Source organism: Peromyscus maniculatus, chromosome 4, assembly GCF_049852395.1.
Source record: "Peromyscus maniculatus bairdii isolate BWxNUB_F1_BW_parent chromosome 4, HU_Pman_BW_mat_3.1, whole genome shotgun sequence".
NCBI classification, from domain to species: Eukaryota; Metazoa; Chordata; class Mammalia; order Rodentia; family Cricetidae; genus Peromyscus; species Peromyscus maniculatus.
This window is the reverse complement of record NC_134855.1, coordinates 157,322,937-157,335,370: the sequence shown is the minus strand read 5'-3', so window position 1 is coordinate 157,335,370 and position 12,434 is coordinate 157,322,937. Positions and strand designations below refer to the sequence as shown.

At 43.8% G+C, this 12,434-nt stretch overlaps 1 pseudogene; it reads right to left on the bottom strand.

The window, feature by feature from the left end:
- Positions 1–10,029: 10,029 nt before the first annotated feature.
- On the bottom strand, positions 10,030–10,442 carry LOC102910220 (large ribosomal subunit protein P2 pseudogene; annotated as a pseudogene).
- Positions 10,443–12,434: the final 1,992 nt, after the last annotated feature.

Genomic DNA, 12,434 nt, shown 5'->3' with positions numbered 1-12,434 from the left:
ACACCTAACAAGGTAGTGATGGTTCATGCCTTTGATCCCAGCACTTGGGTGGCAGAGGCACGCAAATCTCTGAGTTCAAGGCCAGCCTAGTCTACAGAGCAAGTTCCAGGACATCCAGGGTTACACAGAGAAACCTATCTCAACAAAACAAAACAAAACAAAACAAAACAAAACAAAACAAAACAAAACAAAACAAAACAAAAATGGCTACACCAGCTTGCTTCTTAGGTCCATTTTCTTGAAATATTTTTTTCTATCACTGAGGTGATGTCTATCCTCAATGTTAAGGTGTGTTTCCTGGATGCAGGAAACACATGCTGGATCCTGTTTTCACATCCATTCTGTTAATCTGTGTTTTTTTGTTTGTTTTTCAAATTCGGGAGAGACCATTGATATTGAGAAATATCAATGATAAGTGTTTATTGATTTCTGTTCTTTTGGTGTGTGTGTGTGTGTGTGTGTGTGTGTGTGTGTGTGTGTGTGTGTGTGTGTGTGTTTCCTTCCCCTCTTTTTGCTGGCTTATGATTATTTATTCTTTTTGTTTTTTGTGTGAGGTTGGAGTTTTCTTTATTTATTTAAGAGTTATTTATTTATTTATGTATATGAGTGCTCTATCTGCATGTATGACTTTATGCCAGAAGAGAGTATCAGATCTCATTATAAATAGTTGTGAGCTACCATATGATCTCTGGGAATTGAACTCAGGATCTCTGGAAGAGCAGTCAGTGCTGTTAACCTCTGAGCTGTTTCTCCAGCCCCTGGAGTTTTCTTTCTACTATCTTCTTTAGACAGATGTTGCTTAAATGTGGCTTTATCACAGAATGTCTTATATTCTCCATCTATTGTTGTTGGTGGCCATGTCAGAGGAGCAGAAGGTGGCACCTGAACTTCAGGAGATTGACTCACCAGAATGTAAGACACTGATGGGTGAATCTCGGATAGTCAAGGCCTGGAGGGCTATGGCTCCAGAATGTCTTTTGCTACTGCTGTGCATGTTTGCCAATGCCATTTTTCTCTGGTGTCTGGCATGGTGTGCATAGATGTGGGGAGATCCCCACTGCCTTTAATGTAGTGTGATTATCTCATGGAAATATCCCATTCTACTGGGCATTTTTACCTGTGGATTATTATGAAGATGATTTCCTCTTAAGCTGTACTGTTTAGTTGAAGTAATGATTTTATATAACAATAGCATTAGTTTAAATAGAATTTTGATTATTAAGGGTTTTTTTTTAAACAAATATAGTAAGGGATTATGATAGAAGTTAGTTTAGTGGGAAAATTAATACAGGTAAAAGAATATAGTGTTGTCCCTACCCCTGATAAAGCAGGGTCTGCAGAAGGTAGAAAATAACATCAAGGAAGTGTCATGCAGCTAGGACTTACAAGTTTCTCTTGAGAAGCCATATAGACTGTGGTTTAAGTTAATGATTAAGGGTAACAATCGAGTCCCAGGAGTTAACTCAAGTTCTTTTTGCTATTGGGAAATGTGTTCACAGGTTTTGGTGTGCATCATAGCTAAAACAAAACTTTAAACAATTGACGTCATGTAACTAGAAAACAAAGAATTGGAAGGTTAGTTAAGATAATTGGACAGGACACTAAAATATGAAAAGTGAAACCAGTAATCTGTTTTTCTGGCATTATAAAATCTACTGCCTGTGTAAATGGTTACAATTGAAAGGCCCTGATCTATGAGAAGTCTCAAAGATAATGTTCAACTGTATGTGGGTTCTTGAGGGATAATTTGTTTTTCACCTATAATACATAAAATGTTTAATCATGTGAGGGAAATGCGAAATATGTTGTTTTTTACTTGTATTCATTGTAATTATTCACTTAAATAATGTAACCATACTGTAATTTTTATATTACTTGAAAGATTCTGCTGGGGTTTATAAGCTATAAGGGGAAAAATAAAGAAGAGAGAAGGAAGTCATCAGGAAGTAGAGGAGAAGGAAGACATCAGGAAGTAGTGAAGAGGAAGGCATCAGGAAACAGTGAGGAGGAAGTCATCAGGAAGTAGTGAGAAGGAAGTCATCAGGAAGTAGTGAGAAGGAAGACATCAGGAAGTAGTGAGAAGGAAGACATCAGGAAGTAGTGAGAAGGAAGTCATCAGGAAGTAGTGAGGAGGAAGTCATCAGGAAGTAGTGAGGAGGAAGACATCAGAAAGGAGTGAGAAAGAAGCCATCAGGAAGTAGTGAGGAGGAAGACATCAGAAAGCAGAGGAGAAGGAAGATATCAGGAAGTAGAGAAGGAAGACATCAGGAAGTAGTGAGGAGGAAGACATCAGGAAGTAGTGAGAAGAAAGACATCAGGAAGTAGTGAGAAGGAAGTCATCAGGAAGTAGTGAGAAGGAAGTCATCAGGAAGTAGAGGAGAAGGAAGACATCAGGAAGTAGTGAGAAGGAAGTCATCAGGAAGTAGAGGTGAAGGAAGACATCAGGAAGGAATGAGAAGGAAGACATCAGGAAGAGTGAGAAGGAAGACATCAGGAAGGAGTGAGAAGGAAGACATCAGGAAGTAGAGGAGAAGGAAGACATCAGGAAGTAGTGACAAGGAAGACATCAGGAAGGAGTGAAAAGGAAAACATCAGGAAGTAGTGAGAAGGAAGACCTCAGGAAGTAGTGAGAAGGAAGCCATTAGGAAGTCGTAAGGAGGAAGACATCAGAAAGCAGAGGAGAGGGAAGACATCAGGAAGTAGTGAGAAGGAAGACCTCAGGAAGTAGTGAGAAGGAAGACATCAGGAAGTAGTGAGAAGGAAGTCATCAGGAAGTAGAAGCGAAGGAAGTCATCAGGAAGGAATGAGAAGGAAGTTATCAGGAGGTAGTGAGAAGGAAGTCATGAGGAAGGAGTGAGAAGGAAGTCATCAGAAGGTAGTGAGAAGGAAGACATCAGGAAGTAGTGAGAAGGAAGACATCAGGAAGTAGAGGAGAAGGAAGACATCAGGAAGTAGTGAGAAGGAAGACATCAGGAAGGAGTGAGAAGGAAGTCATCAGGAAGGAGTAAGAAGGAAGTCATCAGGAAGGAGTGAGAAGGAAGTCATCAGGAAGGAGTGAGAAGGAAGTCATCAGGAAGGAGTGAGAAGGAAGTCATCAGGAAGGAGTGAGAAGGAAGTCATCAGGAAGGAGTGAGAAGGAAGTCATCAGGAAGGAGTGAGAAGGAAGTCATCAGGAAGGAGTGAGAAGGAAGTCATCAGGAAGGAGTGAGAAGGAAGTCATCAGAAGGTAGTGAGAAGGAAGACATCAGGAGGTAGTGAGAAGGAAGTCATCAGGAAGGAGTGAGAAGGAAGTCATCTGGAAGTAGTGAGAAGGAAGACGTCAGGGTAGAAGACTAGAAGGGAAAAAGAATAGAGTAGAACGAGGATAGGAGGAATAATAAAATGAAGAACTAAGCTTTGACCTTAGAAGTCCTCATGTGTCTGTCTGTCCAGTAGTTTGCCTACTCTGCATCTCCTCTTCAGTTTCTCTGACCTGCTGAAGGCCAGCTGCTCATCAGCACCCTAGGTGAGATCCTGACATGTTGGAGGTGTGTGTGTGTGTGTGTGTGTGTGTGTGTGTGTGTGTGTGTTTCAGCTATGTTGGAATACCCAGGGTCTGCTGTGGTAGGGTTGCTGGGCTCTAGCAGAGACATATTTTCCTGGCTGTTGTTGATTGGGTTTTTACACTGGCATCTAGGTATCTGGGTTTGGGATGAATATAATTCTAGGCACTGATATCTGGTCTTCTCTTGGTTGGTTGGGGTTTTTTTTTGTTCCTTGGTTTCTGTTGCCCTCTCTGGTTCTTGGGAAAGTGTGATGACTGTGTGTTGCTTGGTAGGAAATTCTTCTGGGATCCTAATAAGTATGGCCATAGGGAGTTCCATGTAAAATGTGTTTCTAGATATTGGGAGCTGACACTTGGGAATAGAGATGGGATCGGGGGCATCTGAGGGGGTCCACAGAAGAGAGGGAATCAGACTGTTCCACCAGGATCTGCTTAGTCCTTTGGGAGTGGGGGCAGGAAGTGAGGAGAGGCTGAAGCAGCTGGTCTGTAACAGAGCTGGGGTTAGACTAGGGGATCAAATTTGGAGAAGGGGGATACTTGAAGATCTGCACTTAGTCTACCTGCTCTCCTAGCTGGAACAGCCTGGTGGGTTCCCAGGCGTACCTGATGGAGTTGAAGGCTGGGATAAAGCGATGATGTGGGGGAGTTAGGAGGGAAAGATATGTATGATCCACTGGTGGGGGGTGGGTGGGAAGGGAGGCTGCAGCAGGTGGCCTGAGCTGGGAAAGACTTGGGGGTTGGTTTGGAGGAGCTGAGGGAGAGATCTGCAGCTAGTCTACCTGCTTCTCTGGCTGGAGTGATATTTTCTATTTTTTTCTAAACTGCTAAAATTGGGGCTGGGGCAATGGCCCAGTTGGTAAAGTGCCTGCCATGCAGGCGTGAGAAGCAAGAAAGGATCCCCAGAACCGACTTAAGAGCCTGGCACGGTGACTAGTATCTGTAACCCCAGTCTTGGGGTGGGTGGAGAAGTTAGGTCACAGAAGCTCACTGGCCAGCCATCCTACCCGACTCAATGAGCTAAGAATCAGGTTTAGTGGGACACTGTCTCTAAATAAATAAATACATTAATTAAAGGTGGAGGGCTTGGAAAGATGGTTCAGTGGTTAAGAGCACTTGTTCTTGCAGAGGGCCCAGGTTGATTCCGAGCACCCACATGGCAGCTCACAACTGTCCATAACTCTGGTTCCAGGGATCCAATGCCTTCTCCTTATCTCTATAGGCACCAGGCATGCACATGGTACACAGATACCCATGCAGGCAAAACACTTGTATATATAATATAAAGTAAATATAAAAAAAATAAAGGTAGAAAATGATCAAGGATAGGTATCTTTTGTTGATCTCAGGCCTCAACATGCATGGGCACAGGGGTGCACATGCAGTCACACATACATAATGCACATACCACACCCATACACAGCCCTCCACAATACAAAATTGTGATAAAATATATGTAAAATTTACCATCTTCAAGTTGGCAGTTCAACTCAGTGGTAGAGCTATTAGATGGGTAAAGCCCTGCATTTGATCCCCCAGCTCTCACACACTTTAAGAAAGCACAAAAATCCTGGCCATCTAAAATATTTAAATTCTGTTATTATATTTTTAATTGATAAATAATAATTATATGCTCTTAGGAGGTCACAGAATGATTGAATAAGATTAATTAGCCAGACTACCACCTCATATACTTGCCATCTTTGTGGTTATATGTATTAGTCAGGGTTCTCTAAAGGAACAGAATTGATAGACTGAATGTGTGTATAATATACATACATAATATATATATTCATACATATATGATTTATTGGACTGGCTTTCTGTGGTCAGGGTTGTCCAACAATGGCTGTCTCCTGATGCACAGGCCAACAACCCATGTGTTGTTCAGTCCATGATGCTGGCAGTCTCGGCAGTCCCAGCCTGATGCTGGGGTCCCAGGTAATTCCCAGAGAGCTGCTGATCTTCTGTGTTGGAATCCTGAAGAAGTAGGGTCTAATACCAGGGAAGGAGTGCCTCAGCAACAGGGTAGAAGGACTTGGCAGTGAGGGTGAGGGCAAGCAGGCAAACACAAAAGCTTCCTTCTTCCATGCCCTTTTATGCAGGCTGCCACCAGAAGGAGTAGCCCAGATTTAGGGTGGGGTTTTCTCACCTCAAATGAGCCAATCAGGAAAATCCCTCATAGGTTTGCCCAGCTGCTTGGGTTTTAATTGGTTCCAGATGTGGTCAAGTTACCAAGCAAGATCAGCCATTACAGGTAGAAACACTTAAAATCCAGCCTTCAGCAGTTCTGATAACAGCAATACGTTTTATTTCAATTGACTGTTTGAGACAAGGTCTGACTATGCAGTTCAGGCAGGTCTGAAACTCAAGGTGACCCTCCAACTTCAACCTCCTCAGTGCTGGGATTATAGGTATGGATTCCATGCCTGGCTTTACATTGGTTTGCTCATCACTATGGTAACCATCCTGGCAGCAGGTTGCCAGAACTTAGCCCTCCTGCCAAGATGGATGTCCTTTTCTGCTCTGGGCCCCTTGCTCTCACTCCCAATGGCTAGTAATCCTCCACTGTCCACATTTACCATCTTGATTTCCTTTAGATTCCACATCTAAGTGTGGCTTTGTCCTCTTCTGCTTGGCTTATCATGTAGGACACACTACAAGCTCACCCAGGTTGCCACACTGACAGAATTTCTATCCTTCCTTCATAATGCTGAACAGCATTCAATTGTGTGTACAATATATTTTAAGGATTTTCTTAATTTTTAGTGATGTGTGTATGTGTTTCTCTGTGTATGTGCATGTCTGTGCATGTGTAAATAGACCAGAAGAGAGTATCAGTCAGATCCCCTGGAGATAGAGTTACAGGTAATTGTGAGATGGGTGATGGAGACTGAACTTGGGTCATCTGCCAGAGCAGTAAGTGCTCTGAACCACTGAACCATCTCTCCAGACCTCTACCATTTTTTTTTTGGTTTTGTTTTTTTGTTTTTCGAGACAGGTTTTCTCTGTGTAGCTTTGCGTCTTTCCTGGATCTTGCTCTGTAGACCAGGCTGGCCTCGAACTTACAGAGATCCACCTGCCTCTGCCTCCCGAGTGCTGGGATTAAAGGCGTGCGCCACCACCGCCCAGCACTACCTTCTTTTTTGAGACAGTGCTTCTCACTGAGTCTGGATTGCCACTGAGCCCCTGGTATCTGCCCGACTCTACCCACTATCCAGCACTAGCTTTTACATGGGTGCTGGGGATTCAAACTCAGGACCTGGTACTTGTGTACTTTGCCCACAGACACACATGCACCACCGAGGAGAGCAGCTTGTTGGCTGAGAGTTCAGAAACTTGGTTTGGGTCACAGTCTTCCATTGTCTGGAGGCCAAAGGCCAATTTCATATCTGGGCTCAGGTTTCTGATTTCTGCAAAATGAGTTTATTCTTGACTTCCCAACTCAGAAAGTCAGTATGCACAGAAGAGCTGCAACCAACACTGACTTTCATTCAACACACTATAGCCACACCGGAACCTGCCTTCACAAGAAGGATACTGCTCGTCACAGGGTGAGCAGACTGTCTCCTCACTGGCTTTACTGCTGGCAGACATCTGGGCTGCTCCCAGTGTGTGGCTATCAGGAATAGCACTGTGAGTCTGGGTTGTGAAAAATGCAAGTCTCTTGGGGATAGGTAGGGTAGAATTGCTGGACTACATATGAACAATTATATGGCTTTATTAGAACCTGACAAGCATAAAAGGGTCTGCAAAATGGCTAAGTATCTAAAATGTGTAAGCATGAGGAGCTGAGTTTGGATCTCCACAACCCATGTAAGGTCAGATTTGGTAATGTATGTATCTGCAACACCAGTGCTCCAGAGGTGAGAGAAGAGACCCTCACACACAGCAGCAAACAAACAAACCAATAAACAAAGAAGGTGGAAGGGGAAGGCAGACCCTGAGATTGTCCCAACTTACACACAGATGCCGTGAAATAAATGCACACACACACACACACACACACACACACACACACACACGCACGCACGCACGCACACACACACACACACACACACACACACACACACAGATTTAAAAAATTGCCACACAGTTTGAAAGTGGATGTGAGACAGCATAGAAAGACCAAAAAATAAAGTAATGTGAAAACTGAAAGAAGCCCCCTTACCCTGTGACCCAGGTCCCATTTCCTGCTGTCTGAGGGCCAAGCAATTTCAACACAGCTGGTACTCTCAAAATTGACTGCAGAGATAGTGCCTGTCCTAGAGACATCTCAAAGATGTCAAAAACAAACAGTTTACATGGGGTCAGAATGTGTGTGCCCTTCAGGTTAACTGCTAAAACTCCCTAGTCCCTAAATCTAAGCAGCATACCTCATAAAACCACCTTACAAAAATATTTAAAAAATTCATTTTATTATTCTATTTGTATATGTGCATGTGTGTGTAGGTATTTGTATATGTGCAGGTGTCGAAGCTCCTGGAGCCGTAGTTCTAGGAGGTTGTGAGCTACCCACCCAACTTGGGTGCTGGAAACTGAACTCTGCTTCTCCTCAAGGGCAGCCTGTGCTCTTTACTGCTGAGCCGTCTCTCTCCAGTTCCCAAAACAAACTTAAAAACATTTATTATCCACCCCTTTGAGTGTGTGTGTTGTGTGTGTGTGTGTGTGTGCAGGTACACATGTGCCACAATGCACATGTGAAGGTCACAGGACGCCTTGTGGGGCTCTTTTCCACCTTGTGGGTTCCCAGGATGGCACTCCAGTCATCCATCTCGGTGGTGGGCAGCTCTACTTGCTGAGCCTTCTCGACAGCACCCCCCCCCCAATTCTTTAAGAGATTATAAGCAAACCAGCTCATTCATTTAAAATTTTAGATTGATTTATTTTGTTATTTTATGTGTATGAGTGTTTTGTTTGTATGTGTACAACATGTGTGCTGGTGCCCAAGAAAGTCAGATGAGGGCATTAGATGCCCTAGGACTGAGTTAAAGATAGTTGTGAATTATCACATGGATGCTGAGAATTGAACCTGAGTCCTCTGCAAGAGTAGCCAGTGCTCTTAACTGTAGAGATAACTCCTCAGACCTCCTCCATTTTTAAGTTTTACTAAAGGTTTTTTTTTTTTTTTTTTTTTTTTTCTTTTGAGGCAGGGTTTCTCTGTGTAACAGTCCTGGCTGCCCTGGAACTCACTTTGTAGAGGAGGCTGGCCTTGAACTCATAGAGATCTACCTGCATCTGCTTTCTGATGCTGGGATTAAAGGCCCATGTGCCACCACCACCCAGATAAATTTTAGCAAAGTTTTAAACTTTGATTGACCTTTTAACTTTGTTGTAAATTAAATCCATTGTCCAAGGTAGTGTGCATGCACATATATACTGGCTGGTTGTGTGTCAACAGAGAGGAAGGAGCCTCAGTTGAGGAAAGGCCTCCTTGAGATCCTGCTGTAAGGCATTTTCTCCATTAGTCATCAATGGGGGAGGGTCCAGCCCATGGTGGGTGGTGCCATCCCTGGGCAGGTGGTCCTGGGTTCTATAAGAAAGCAGGGTGAGCAAGCTATGTGGAGCAAACCAGTAAGCAGCACTCCTCCATGGCCTCTGCACCAGCTCCTGCCTCCAGGATCCTGCCCTGTGTGAGTTCCTGCCCTCACTGCTTTTGATGATGAACAGTGATGTGGAACTGTGAGTGAAAAACCCTTTTCTCCCCAAGTTGCTTTTGGTCATGGTGTTTCATCACAGCAATAGTAAATAACTGATTATATTGCTTTTGGTCATGGTGTTTCATCACAGCAATAGTAAATAACTGATTATATTGCTTTTGGTCATGGTGTTTCATCACAGCAATAGTAAATAACTGATTATATATATATATATATATATATATATATATATATATATATATATACTTTGTTTTACCCTGTCTGGTTCTGAAATTCTTTTCTGCACAGGCAGTCGAGGATCTAGCTTTACTCTACTCAAGGGGATGTTCCTAAGGCTGCTGACTAGAGTGTGGGGCTGTCTCCCCAAAATGCTGCAGACATGTGTACTGATGCCCATTGCCATCTGTGGCTGCTCGTCACAGGCCTGAGCACTGCAGTACTATAGGACCACTTTTTATTATAGGTGCATTGCATCATTACACTAAAATTGCCACTGTTCACTGCGGCCATTTTTGCTTTAAAAAGGCCTACACATTTCAAAGAAATGAAGAGTAAAAGCATCCTTTTTGCTTATTCTGATATTTAGCATTTCTGAGGCTTTTAATTTTTTTCCCCGGTCATCAAATTTGTAACTGGAATCTTCCTTTAGTCTGATCAGTTTCCTGTAGTATTTTGGGGTCTGCTGGTGGTGAATTCTCTTAATTTTACAAGAAATGTTTTGACTTACCCTCATTCCTTTTTTCAGTATTGGGGATGGAACCTAGGGCTTCACACACACTGGGTGAGCGCCATAGAGCGCCATGCTTCTAAGCTGTATTCACAGCCCCATTTTTTTTTTCAAGATACATAAAAAGGCTTTATTTGCAGGGGAGCAGGAATTTAATCAAACAAGCCAAATCCCATGTCATCATCGGACTCCTCGGACTCCTCCTTCTTCTCATCTTTCTTCTCCTCTGCTGCAGCAGGGGCAGAACCAGCAGCAGGAGCTGCAGAGCCAGGGGCAGCAGAAACAGCCACAGCCCCACCAGCAGGCACACTGGCAAGTTTGCCAACGCCCTGGGCAATGACATCCTCAGTGTTTTTTCCATTCAGCTCACTGATGACCTTGTTGAGCCGGTCATTGCTGACTTGATGCCCACGCTGTCTAGTATCTTCTTAATGTCTTTGGCACTGGGAGAGGAGTTGCCCCCAAGGGCGGCAAGCAAATAAGAGGCAACATAGCACATGTCAGCTGCTGCAGACAGGCCTCACACATGCGACCTCTCGGCGGTGTCAGGCAGTGAAAGCACAGCCCCATTCTTGCCTTTTATTTTGAGACAGTCAAAATACTAAGTCGCTCAGGCTTGAACTTATGGCCTCCTTGCCTGAGCCTGCCTAGGAGCAGGGATTACAGATCTGTGCCAGCAGGTCCAGCTTTACTCTCATTATTATTATTATTATTATTATTATTATTATTATTATTATTATTATTGAGACAGTTTTCTGTGTAGCCCTGGCTGTCCTGGAACTCGCTCTGTAGACCAGGCTGGCCACGAACTCAGAGATCCGCCTGCTTCTGCCTCCTGAGTGCTGGGATTAAAGGCATGCACCACCACTGCCCACCTACTCTCATTCTTTTTTTTTTTTTTTTTTTTTTTTTTTAAAGATTTAATTATTATGTATATAGCATGTATGCCTGCAGGCCAGAAGAGGGCACCAGATCTCATTACAGATGGTTGTGAGCCACCATGTGGTTGCTGGGAACTGAACTCAGGTCCTCTGGAAGAACAGCCAGTGCTCTTAACCTCCGAGCCATCTCTCCAGTCCTACTCTCATTCTTAAAAGGGTCTGATATGCTGAAATTGGTTGACAGGCATCTTTCTGACATCCTATTTTTGTTCTTTTGAGACAGACCTCACTGAACAGCCCTGGCTGGCTCAGCACTTGCCAGGACCGGGTGTATATTTGATCGCATTGCAGGTAACTCCAGTTTCCTTGAGTTTATTTTTGTGAGAGTTAAGAGAACTCTGTAAATATATAAGTGTCTCTCACTAAGAATAACTCCAGCCATTATTCCTCCCAGGGCTTTTTCCTAGTCCTCCTTCTCTCTTTGTAATTCCAGCAATGCACACAGACATTGTCACACTGCCCTGCTCTTCTTCAGCTCTTCTCAGATTAGATGAGTTCTGTCAATACTTGACCCATTCACTGAGTTTTCTCTGTCTCAGTTCCAGAATATACACTTATAGTTTCTAGTTATGTTGTGAATTTAAATCCACTCACAGGTTGAAAGCATATTTTCCTTTATGCCAGATATTACTGGCCTAGCAGTTGCTTTATAATTCAATATTCTTTGTGTGTGCACCTGAGTTCATATGTGTGCAGGGGTCTGTGATGGCCAGGGGGTAACCTCAGGTGTTCCTCAGGTACTGCCTACCTTTTAAAAGTATTTTTTTAAAAATGTGTGTATGTGTGTGTAGGGGCACATGTTCACATGTGTGTGTGTACACATATGCAAGCCAGAGGACAACCTGAGGACATTTTTCAGGACAATTTCTTTGCTTTTGTGTGCATGCATGTTTGTATGTGATATGCACATTTGTATGTGCAGGTGTGCAGAGGCCAGAGGAGGACTTCCTGTTTGGGATGGGATCTGTCACTAATCTGGACAGTCTGGAGCTAGTCTGGCAGCATCAAGCCCTCACTGTCTCCTCACCCATGTCCCTCACAGCTCTGCAGCCCCAGGTGTGCATGGGGCAGTGCCCGGCTTTTCACATGAGTGCTAGGATCCGAACCCAGACTCTGGAGCTTGCACTCTTACCTACTGAGCTCTTCCTGACTTTTTCTTTTCCTAAGGCAGGGTCTTTTCACTCATCTAGAAAACATTAAGCCAGGCTGGCCTCAAACTCATAGTGATACATCTACCTTTGTCTCTGGGTGCTGGGACGAAAGGTGTATACCACTATGTCTAGCTTACGTTTTTTCATACTTTAATCTTTTTAAACATGGTTGCTGGGATCAAACTCTGGCCCTCATGCTTGCAAGGCAAACATTTTACCGCTTGAGCCGTTCCCATAGCCCGCAGCTGCTCTGTGAGCCTCCCACCTGACTTTTCCTGAGAATGGATAATTATTTATTTATTTATCTATCTATCTGAGACAGGGTTTCTCTACATAGTCCTGGCTGTCCTGGAACTCACCCTGTAGATCAGACAGGCCTCAAGCTCAGAGATCCACTTGTCTCTGCCTTCTGAG